Genomic DNA, 12,500 nt, shown 5'->3' with positions numbered 1-12,500 from the left:
AGGAAGCCAATGAACTGTCACTAGATAACAGCGATACAAAAGGTCTCCGATATTTTGTTTGGCTGTTTAGTAAATAGCAAGTCTCTCTCCTGGCAAGGAATGGATAGCGACCGCTCCTTTCTGATATCACAATGACAGGAGTTTTCTTTCCAACTCCCAGGCGATTCCTCCTCGACCACCAAAGACACCAGAATGCAGACTAAACGGCCAACGCAATCTCCTGCTGGTGTTATATACCCACAACACAACGTACAAGAGGTCGCTCTCCTCCATGACTAATGTAACTAGAATCCCCCGGGGCCCCTCCATCCTCGGTACCCAATGCTATGCCCAATCCCTGCCACACAGCAGGATGCCAAAGGTTCCCTTAACTGTTGATTATCCGAAATGTTATTATGCTTCTAAAGGCTATCATTTTTAAGAAATTAATAAATGAAGGTTTGGAAAACGTCACTATTCAAATAGATAAGTATCTCGACGGACAATGAGAAGATAATGGCCCTTAAAGGCGAATTAGCAACTCGATGACGTCAATAATCAAGCGGATGTCCCTGTTTCGTGTGTTAGTATGTGAGTGTGTGCGTGCGTGTGTGTTCTAGTACATGAGTACTGACGTTTAACGATAATTACGAATGTACGTAACACATGCATTGCAAGAACTGCAATTTTTTTTTTCTGTGATATGTGATGTCCCATCGGAAATTTTGAACCTTGGGATTACTATTTGCCCTCGAGTTCAGCTCAGTTGATGGCAACTACAGGTGGGGGATACCTGTAATCAGCAAGACGGCACTTGTGCGGTATTACTCATGGTCAACCGAAACCAAGTACTACATTATGGATGCAAAATACGCACGTGTTCAAACAACTTGGTAATCGTAAAAAAAATTGGACTCCATATCTCCATGTCACCAAAGCCAGTTCAGGTACATACTCACCAAAAAAAAAAAAAAAAAAAAAAAAAAAAAAAAAAAAAAAAAAAAAAAAAACCAAAAAAAAAAAAAAAAAAAAAAAAAAGCAGAAAGAAAAATACTTTCCCGTAATACCGATGACCACCTAATTCTGGGTGGAAACCCCAATTCTGAGCAGAATTCTGATGGACAGGATTCGTCCTCCAACCCGCTGTGACATCTCTCTATACGGCAAAGAAACAGTTCCTGCTCCGTATCAAGCCACTAGATTTATCCAGCAGCCAAGGTACGTCACAGAATTGTTCTGAAGGGACCCAAGGGTTATCTGATGCTAAAACATGTGTTAAAAAACCTTTCCAAAGAAATAACAAACGAAGAATATGGACAAATAAAATGCAAATGTAGACAAAAAGTAGCGGAAACAACAGTGACACAATAACCATAAGAGCACGAATACTAATATAAAACACTACGTAACAGAAAAATAAACGCTAAACTGAACAGAATCCCGACAAGAACACAGCCCAAAGGGGGGAAAAACCGCACATCTAAAAACGAACAAGCTAAATGACCAATATCTTCAAGGCATATATAAATTGGCACGTTAATTTTCTTCGTCTTCAAAAATTACTAAATGACAATTACCATGAGCCCATAACATACAAGAGCCATCATGCCTTACTCATCAAACCTTCAGTGGAATAATGAAGCGCGAGTAAGGATACTAAATGATGAATCATTCTGGGATATCATTTTTCTAACAAACGTTCACACACACACACACACACACACACACACAAGAGCGACACCAACCGAAGAATGGACAAAGACTAGAAGCGTATTGTAAACAAACCCCCGATGGACGTCACGGACACATTTCCAGGAAGCAGGGTTGATTGTGACCTGGGGTAAGAGACGCTAGAGAGAGAGAGAGAGAGAGAGAGAGAGAGAGAGAGAGAGAGAGAGAGAGAGACCCTGAGGGGACTTTCATTTCCTCTATCTTTTGCTGGAGTTTCCATTATTCAATGGGGACAGGTTGTTTCTCATAATTCTGGTTTATTTCAGCCACTGACTTCACTCTAGATCCCACCAATGACAGTCAAGGTCGATTTCACTTTCATGTACTGGGAATATTCGGGACGGTCCACAAATAAAAAAAAAAAAAAAAAAAAGCGGTCAAAGTTCAACTGGGGAAATAGAAAAATCTAAAAGGCTACCCGATGTCCTCAACATAATAAAAAGGATAAGATTTTAGTCTCAAGCTGTCGTGAACTACTACTTGTGAATACACAACACTCACGGCAAGAGTCGAGATGATTTAATAAACACCATAGGACACAATACATAACGCTGCCTATATATTTGCAACATTTAAAGCAAGCTTCACTAAAACGTATACAACATAACTGAATAGGATTCTGGTACTGACGAATTTAAATAGTATTACCCTTCCAAGGTAACCTTAATTAAACAATGGAAAAAAAAATAGACAGAAAAACTGCTATTATCCCATAAAAAAATCCAACATTTATTGTAAGTCGTTTAACCTTATTTGGTGGTTCTGCTAAATCCGAGATCAGAAACCAACAACGACTGCAACGCGATTCTTGGAAACTGGACACTCGTGTACCTAACCAAGTTATGCAGTCATTATTTCTCGTCGATGTCATAACGTTTGTTTATCCAATAAGTAATTCTTAGAGCAAAAAGACCTAAAAGTTCAGTGGCTAAATTATTTGAAGTTTAGGTTCTGTTGAACAAAATTAAATAAATAAATAAATGGATGGTTCCATCCTGACATAGAACTGCTTGATAACTTCTCTGATTAAGAAACTTGTTGTATTACAGGGGTTTAATCATTCGATCTTAGTATCATTAACTAGAGAAAAATTACCCAGCACACGCTTCAATATTAAGGGAAACACAGCATACAGCTAAACTTCAAAAGACTAATTGTTTCTTTGACTTGATAATAAGCACACGTTATTATTATTATTATTATTATTATTATTATTATTATTATTATTATTATTATTATTATTATTATTATTCATAAGAAACGTGCATTCTTACGGAATAAGCATAACATCACCAACTTTCATAGGAACATTTCACGTAGCAAAATGCACATATATACAATGATGCAACATTGTAGCAACAGGTAAAAAAGAGAGTTACGCTCAATCAAACCCAATAAAGAAGTAACTTTCTCATCCTATACACGGCCACTGGTAAAACAGAAAAAAATATTAACTAAAAAGAAATCAAATATTAAGTTTCTTTCTCTGTTTTCATACGGCCATTATCAACACATTTTACAGCAATCTGACTTCGGTCTGTCTGTATTACCAAGATTTCCTCTCTCTAAATACGAGGCGATGAGAAATGACACGAGTTCTCGGAATATCGGTACTGTCACAGGACGAATCGCCCTCATTCATGAAAGCACTCTTTAGATCAATCAAATGAAATATCGAGTAATTCACACGTACTTTCCACATCTCTTCAAAGATCATTTAATTTAATTTGTTCTGCTCAATATAATTAAATTGGCATTTTAAGACATCTCGATTTTTCTTTAAAAACATCTCTTGAAACTCTGTTATCGACGGAATTTTGAGTGTCATTTGCATAACACTTGCACATAAAATTTACTATATTATATTTTACCCTGCGCAAATTAATCACACGCTCTATTTACCCAAGACATTATATAAATATATATATATATATATATAGATATATGTATATATATATATATATATATATATATATATATATATATATATATATCTATATATACTACACACTTGTGCCCCGAAGATGTGTTAAATACACGAAAGTACTTGGCACTCTGCCTTTTCTTATTTAAAAATTTTCCCTATGGCTTTTGCTGGTAAACAAAATCACGTGCTTACTTTTGTGATTTCTTAGTATATATACACATATGTTTATATACCTTGGAGATGGTGGTCCAGAGGGAGCTACCTTTATGATTCTCAGCTAGAGCTGTATGTATTTTCTAAGAGTCTTATCAATCATTCGTCAATGAAATAACAAACGAAAAACTACTAAACAAAAATGACCGGTATCGATGCTGAAAGGAGAAGAGTCACCTTGAAATAGATAACAGCTTCACTTGGGTTATCAGTAGAGGCTATCAACTTCATCATTATTCTCGATAGTTTATCATAATTTGGTTCCAAACCGTCCCCCACCCCAACCCCCAACCCCTCCAGTCACTGGGGAAACTACAACACGATACGGATACATGAATGGTTTAGATAACTTACCGGAAACGCACATTGAAGGTATTTGCCTACGTGACATTTTAGAAGAGAGAACGGAATTAAATTTAAAATGTCAGATAAGGCACGTTCTCTACGTAAATGTGGACTTCATTACCAAGAAATATGCTCTCTGCTATTGAGATCACTGACAAAAATAACATTATTCCATACCAAATAAAACTTGCTGAAGCAGTTCTGATAACGCCATTCTCATATAAAAAAAAATTTCATGAATGTTTAGTAGTCGGAAAACCTGTCCAAGTTTGGTAGAACTGCTCTTCATACCCATCTAAATGTATATTAAAAACCAAAGTAATCCATCCAGAGGTTTCTGTTGTGTCCAGAGCAAAATCAGCAGTTATTTTGTTGTTAATTTTTAAATCTTGAGAGACACTGCTGAAAAAATGGTGGTCATATTGCGTTGAAAAATTCAAGAACATTTCTGCACAACTATCGAATTTGGGCAGTTCTAAGTCCAAGTCTAAAGAAGGATATTATTAGAATTGCTGAACCAAGTTTCAACATTTTTCGGCAGAATTTCTAATTTTATATTTAAAACAATTATATAACTGAGCCATTGGATCTATAAAAATCTCGAGACCAAGGTTCACTAGAACTCAACTCGAGGTACTTATATATAATAAGCAAACGAAACCAATCCATATTTTCATTTTTCCTGGACACGTCCTCATTATCTTAAGGGTGTAGGGGCTGAAAATGAAGACACTATCAAAAGTCAAATCCAGACGAATACGAATAATAATAACAAGAAAGAAATGAGATTGAGAAGAGCAATAAAAGTCCTTTCGAATACGTTCCCGTCTTATCTCTGTGTACCGGAAATGGCTGCTATAAATGGGATAAAAGTCTGTTGGCGAGATGAAAAACTACGCGAAGCGACCACGAGATAAAACCAAAGTGGGTGGTTGTAATAACTAACACTAATGATCACATTATCACGTTCTAATGTTTTCATTTCAAACTGATGAATTTGTGCAAAACATGTTTGATTTTATGTATCGAGGGCGAGCACCCACAGTAGTATTTCATGTTTCTAACTGAGACAGAAAGTACGCTCCAGACTTCTAGATTATACCAAGAAATGATAACTGAAAGATCATGTTTTTCCTCTTTTCTGACATGGCGACAACAATGTTGAATATTCAAAACTATTCGGTGCAAGTTAATTCATTTTTTTTTTGTAAGTCAACGCACTACATTTGTTCATTTACTTTCGTTATAGTAGTTGAGAGGGTTGAATAACAGTGATTCCACAAGTACTTCTACTGTGTATTCAATGTCAAAATTAATATTACATGTTCTAATAAGTTTTACGGCACCATCGCAAATAACATTAGCATAATAATAATAACAACAGCTACACTCATAATCCTTTTTCTACAAATTAATGGTTCACGGGTCTCGATGGCAGGGTTATAATAATAATAATAATAATAATAATAATAATAATAATAATAATAATAATAATAATAATAATAATAATAATAATAGTAACACAACTTCATATCATATATAAGCAAAATATGCATCAAGGCTCCTCAGGAAATCGGTGTTTTGACATTCATTGATGAGAACGCGGAAAGAAATAGACAAGAATCAAAAGTCAAAGTGTTTATGAAAAGCTGAAATTAAATCTGATCAAGGGGCATTAGATGAGGTTTCAAATACTGTTCAAAGTGGAGGAGCAAAACTTGTTAGTGTCAATAACTGAATCCGAATCAAGTGCCACAACAAAGTTGGCTCTCAAAATCAGTGGCTAAGAACAAGATCAACTTATAGCCACATTACATATATGAATTAAAATCAAGCAATATCGCAAATTTCAAGATCAAAATGAAGTTTCTTTAAATATTCCAAATTAAGTTAGTCATAGCTTATGCCTGATGTACAGACTGATCACCAGGTAGAAAGAAATTTTTAAAATGCCTTAAGAAAATTTAGTCATTTCTAACAAATTTCGTGAAACCTTGAACCTTAATATATATGCACGCGTTTCCCATCAGTGTAGGGCCCCGTCCACACGGTCGAGCTAAGTTTACTTGACGAACTTCGCTCGACTGGACGTCAGAAGAGCAAATAGAGCGGAAAAAGTTCTGACTTTCCCCGCTTCTGACGCCAAATCGAACAAAGTTCGTCGAGCAAAGCTCGACCGTGTGGACGGGACTTAAGGCACTCATTGCAAATACTGATTTAGTAATATATCAATTGCATTTTCTTCCAAGGAAACACTGTAAGATTAATCCAAATGGGGCCAAGATCGCCTAAATTTGTTGCCGTTTTGCTGCTACATTGGGCTAGTCTCTTTTCTAGCATGGGTTCTTGCTGGTGCGTGCCGCTCGCAACAGTAGCCTTTAAGGGAAAATATTAATTTTCTATACAGAACTGTGCCGTAGGTTGACTGCTAATTTGCAAAGATAATGATTCAAGGTTTTGGAGATACAGAAACTGGAGGAAATTTCAGAACATGAAGATACGAAGTCTAGTTGCTTTGGTTATCATGAGAAGAGATGATGGCTAATAACTCTCCTTTGGAAATAAAATGAACAACGACAAGCTCTTAATCTAAAATATCTACTATGAGATTCAGGGTCTCTGTAACACGGTTTTTTGGACTTTGATACTTGTCAAAGCATCGGATGTAGCTGAAAGTTGACATATGTATATTTTACAACCACACACAAATTTTGTCAGCATTATCAATAACCTAAACCCGATAGTTTTAATTTTTATGGAGTAAAAATGATCCAGCCGACGCCATGGCCAATGATTACGAGCCAAGAGTCGAAAAACATTCATTATGTAAGCAAGGTAAACAAACACCTTTTGACTAAATGTTGCCCCGCCCATCCACCAGACAGAAATTCCATCGGCTCTGAAACCCAAAGACTTTATGAATGGCGGAACGATACATAGATGTGGGTGGGGTATCAGTGCTAGCGTAGTAATACTACTGTAGCAATAGTGCCGCAACAGTATAGCAGTAATATACATGAATTAAACGTTTAGACCAACTGCTGGGATCCTTGAGGATCATTTAGCACTTCTTACAACTACTCGAAAAATTAGTTTTTATAGCCAGAAGTTAAATTTTCTAATCCAACAATGCCCATGGTAGCCTTCAGTGTTATCCTGAATTATAACGAGGCGAAAGTGGGTGGAGCCTCATGAAGTCACCATTCTGACGATAATTATTGGTGAAGGTTTAATATACGGTAACGGCTATTTTCTTTCAGTAAATAGGTAGATAGCCAATAAATGAAAATTGCTTGACATTGGATATAGCAGTTATCAAATCAAGCTTGTCTACTATGTTTTTGGTAATTACCAACTATTCCCTACATCTTGTCAATCTGATTGTGACCTATAAAGTAGACTGTAATTTCTTTGGAAACTTATTTTGGGAGTTGGACTAATAATCGAAGTGTTTTTTTGTACTTATTAACATACTTTGTTGGTTTGTTCATTATGACAATTATCAGTGGAGAGGTTCCAGAGTTCATAAAGGTGTACTGCTTTGCTTGTATTTAAATTTGTATGTCATTGTTGCCAGAGGTTTAGCCTTCGTTACGTATAGCCAATCATCCATCGAGAAAGAGGGAAGAAATGATGTCATAAGTTACGTAACGAGGGCGTTCGAAACCTTTTCTCTGAGTAAGTTGGCCCGTCTTCAAAAAAGGTCACTTTTACATTATAAGTACCAAATTTATTCAACCTACGTAGTGCAGAATACACTCAAAATTTATGTGTTGATATAATATGTATTCTGAATAAGAGTTATATTTATGAAATGCATAGATAAAAAGTTATTGCGAAAAAACCGTGTTACAGAGGCCCTGAATCTCATAGTAGTGTACGTTTCAAGGCCACAAATTTTATGAAACAAGCAGGAAGTTAGCAAACTGTTAACTTCTTCATGTTTGTGTCATAATGAGTGAGCCAAAAAAGTAAAGGTGTCAAAACTAAAACTTGAGAAAAAATGATAAAATAACAATGGTCTGCTAAGGACAGTTTCTGATACATTTCCTACGAAAAGAAAAAAATGGAAAAAGTAAGAATGTGTCTATTTCGACTGCATTTCCTCTGACTACCCAGCCCAAATTATTAATAAGATGGAGCTGCTCTGAAAATGTTATATGAAACAGCAATGGTAATAATGACAATAGTAATCTTTTTTATTACACACTTTTTCAACATGGAAGGGGTTAGTCTAAGGAATTGTTTTAGGAATAGTCTTGGACTCATACACTAAAAATTGTAATACAGTTAATAAAGTTATTATCATTAATAAATGACTAATAGCTAAAACGACATTCAACGCGTCTCAACTTTCACAGGATGCCCCGTCACGATGAGCATAAACCCCGAATAAGCGAAGAGCGACTGTTTACCAATTCGGAAAGGCGTCGGGCGGTTTCGTTGGCGTCAGGCAGGTGAAACACGAGCGCCAGACAGAGGATTCTGTGGTAGTCGCCCCCAATGTCGCACATAGCGTTCTGGAGAAAAGGTATCTGTCATCTCCCGTGCGCGGGAGAAGAAATGTCACGAATATCAGTTTTTTTTTTCTTTTTTTTTTTTAAGCCCTTTTCGTTATGCGAGGGCTGTTCTTTTCATAGTGGATGAAATAAAAGCAAACTAAAATCTGCAAGAAAACTGCAGACTCACAAAACATAAAAACTTTTCATGTTCGCCTAATACGAAAACCTACAAGTATAAAGCTACTTCAGCGAAATATATCAACGCTATCAACTTATAAAATAAGAAACTGTTTAAAGTAAAGATTAAGCAACTAGAAAGGCAATGAGTACTTAAAAGAAAAAACAAAGATAGCAAGAGAAAATTCGAGAAGCGCGGAATGTGAAGGCCATAAAACGCAGAGTCGAGTGCCACAAGGGGAGACGAAGTGAAGGAAGAACAGAGAAAGAGTGGCAGAGACAGGAGACAAGTAGGGAAGATGAGAGAGAAATTGCAGGATAAAGGATTAATTGAGAAAAGGATAGCAAATATGACACCGCTGATGAATTTGGCGACGAGGAGGCTGCACCCCATAATCGACAACATTAACTAGTTCCTTTGCATCTCCACTTGTGTCAACTGCAACATCCTCTCTTACTACCCTTCCACTATGGTCATCTTGCCTACGTATTTTCATAGTACCCTCGTGGTACCTTTGGCTTCTCCTGCGTCCTATCTTAGAATCCTTCTCTTACCTTCATCTTGCCCAATTTCCACGTGGTCTCGGTAACCTTCCGAGACAGCAGGAACTGAAAAGCAATTGAAAAGATGCCCATTTGCCAAAAGGGGCGTAGAACATTTCGATTCCGCACCCACCCTCTGCTCGGAAAACGATCAGCCACTGTATGACTCATGACATACTCACGCAGCCGCCCCGTATTCACTTCAATAAGTTCAATCTACTGATTTCTCAGGCCACTTGGTCAGTTTCAGGGGACCTCAAATAGATATGTAGTGGTTAACAATAGAAACGCACTCACTAAAATAGATCTGTGTCAGGTGCATTTTTTCTATCATGCAAGAGAATTCTTCAAGAGCTTACACAGACAGACACGCACGAACACACACAATATATAATATATTTATATATATATATATATATATATATATATATATATATATATATATATATATATATATATACACATACATACATACAGAAGAAAGAAAAAGATTACCTAACGATAAATTCCATCACATCAGAGGGTTAGGAATGAGCCCTCCCCTATGGAGACTCAAATACTCAAATACTACTACTAATCGGAATCACTGAAAGCTACGGAATATCCGAAATGGCCCCTTGTATGAGAGTCCTTGAAATGCCATGCGGCTTTGTATCTTGGCTCGTCCGATAGGATATCTAGGAACTTGTTCAACTTGTGCTTACGGCCAATCTCGACTGGGTTATGATGCAGAGTAAATTTTGTAGAGAACATCTGACATTAGTTCTAGGAATGTTGAGAAACTGAAGGTTTCAGGTTTTAATGTGTATGATGGTAAGATTTGCAGCGGGCCACATTTGATTTTGTAGTGTACAAAAATAAGCGTTTAAGTTTACGCTGGATGCAACTTAAATTCACCGCCTTTAGTTTGGCATAACTGAAGAGGTCGTGCTAGTTATTTTTTTTTTATATTTTATTTTTTGTGAAATCCCATAGTACGCCCTCCAACCCATCTATTTAGTCATGGTTAGTTGGAGGTGGAGACCATAATGAGGAGCAATAGCCTGTGATTAGTCTAATCAGCGTCACCCACAACGTATCTTTTTTTGAAAAAGTTCCAAGTATCCATTCCGCTTATTTACGACAATGGGCTATAACTCTGTCGATATGGGAAGAACATGTTGAGCCGTTGGAGATGATGGCTCCCAGATCTTTTAATTGGTGTTATATCATAGTATCATTTCCATTTGGGACAAGTTAATGATCGAAGGTTCTTGATTCCTTACCGAGTGTAACTGCTCTAATTTGTCCCTGTTAACGGTTACTTGATTCGTTTCCTATATTATCTAGCTAATTTTGAATTTTTATAGTTTTCATGCCTGTCTGATATGGCTAAGACAAGAGAATCGCCGGTCAATAAAAACATAAAAGAGCTTTACAGGCTGTTTTCAACATCGCTAATCATTATAATAAAGCGAACCGGACCAAGAACAGCTCCATGTGGGACACCCGATATGACGGGGGCTGGTTTGGATAATGCTCCATTAGTGATACTTGAAGCATTCGATTTGAAAGGAAATTATGTGGCCAGGTTCCTACGGGACTAACCGTCAGTTGTTCTTCGAGCTTGTTGCACGGTATGAAGGGATCAATTTTGTCAAAATCCTTGTGGGAAGCCGTGATAGATAGATAGTATCAATTTCACTGCCCACTTCTGCAAAAATCGTTATTGGATAGATGTTTCACGACTACGTTCTGTATGATTTTCTCAAAGATTTTTACACGGTGGGACGCTAGTGATATACAACGGTATGGTTTTGGTTTAAACAGCCTCCGCTCTTCGGCTTTCATAAAGGACAAGTAATTGCATGTTTGAAGATTTTCGCAATTTAATTTGCTCATGATCCTCAGCTTACGAGGCAGATGGGTTTCTTCCGTTCAGTTGGCGGGAAGTGGCCTGGTCCACCTGCAGAATGACTTCTAAGAGGATAGAATTCCTTTTCAATCATTTTAATCGTTAATCAATATTTTGTAGACAGCGACCGTTAACTCTTAAAGAATGCAATTGGATCCTCTACCCTGTGATTTAGGACTCGGGTTGAATACGTATGAGTACTACTTCGGTGTACATTCGCAAATAAAATTTTGATGTGATACTTGATCGCTTGTTCTATATGTGGTATATTTCAGTTGTTATTCTAAGGGATCGGTTGAGTACGGCGTATCGACTACATAGTTTTCAGTTCCCATTTCTCCTGTTGAAATAAGACTCGCTTGGCACTTGGAATTATTTTTTTTTTAACTAGGACAACATTTACCTAGCTCCAACAACACCTTAATGTGACAATTTGTAGGATTTTAATGATCGATTCACTTCTTAATAATGCATCTCAATCAAGGGATATAAAGAAAAACAGACAGCGAGAAAATGCAATCATTCCATCAAGAAGACAACCAGCAAAAGTTATCTAGAGGGTTCAACGGGTAAAGAAAAAAAAACTAAAGTAAAAAATGCGAAGAGAAAATTATATGGCTTAAAATCACGATAATGTCAAAATGCTCATGCCCACGAGAAAACCAGTTTAATGCATTATTTATAAAATCAACTCTATTATCTTTCAAAATGAGAAAACATTCATGAAAGATCACTTCTAAAAGAGCATTTGCTTACCAAACAAGCCGGCGGACAATAATATGCACGTATGCGAAAAAACAATAATAACAAGAGAGTAAAAATGAATGAACAAGATGAGAGATAAATGAGCAAAACAAGTAAATATATAAAAATACAACCAACAACACAAAAAACTCATGTCTGAAGAACACATTCTTGCAAGCTCCGGGATAATGTCATTAAAAAATTATATATATATATATATATATATATATATATATATATATATATATATATATATATATATATATATATATATATATATTATATATACATTATATACACAAATCATTGAGATATATTTAATATGCTAAGTCTGCGAGTGTCTCGGTCTTGCACGTTTAATTGTATTTAACAGTATCGGCAAACCACCTCTGTATCAGTTTCCAACAGGTGCAAATGACAGCCATGTGTAATTGATAAAGACCCT

General features: G+C 36.4%; 1 protein-coding gene across 12 annotated transcripts in view; it reads right to left on the bottom strand.

Moving 5' to 3' along the window:
* Positions 1–12,500, bottom strand: part of LOC135219691 (NAD(+) hydrolase sarm1-like) — a 703,407-nt gene that overhangs the window by 90,622 nt on the left and 600,285 nt on the right. The window contains exon 1 of one of the 12 annotated variants that reach the window (XM_064256662.1): positions 1–227. This exon is cut by the window's left edge and continues 160 nt beyond it. The exons of the other annotated variants lie outside the window; for them this stretch is intronic. The gene's annotated coding sequence lies outside the window, so the exon portion shown is untranslated. Of the gene's footprint in view, positions 228–12,500 lie in introns of those variants that run through there. 12 annotated transcript variants of the gene reach the window in all.

Source organism: Macrobrachium nipponense, chromosome 1 (genome assembly GCF_015104395.2).
Source record: "Macrobrachium nipponense isolate FS-2020 chromosome 1, ASM1510439v2, whole genome shotgun sequence".
NCBI lineage: Eukaryota > Metazoa > Arthropoda > Malacostraca > Decapoda > Palaemonidae > Macrobrachium > Macrobrachium nipponense.
The sequence above is the reverse complement of the archived record's forward strand: the minus strand, read 5'-3'. Positions and strand labels throughout refer to the sequence as shown.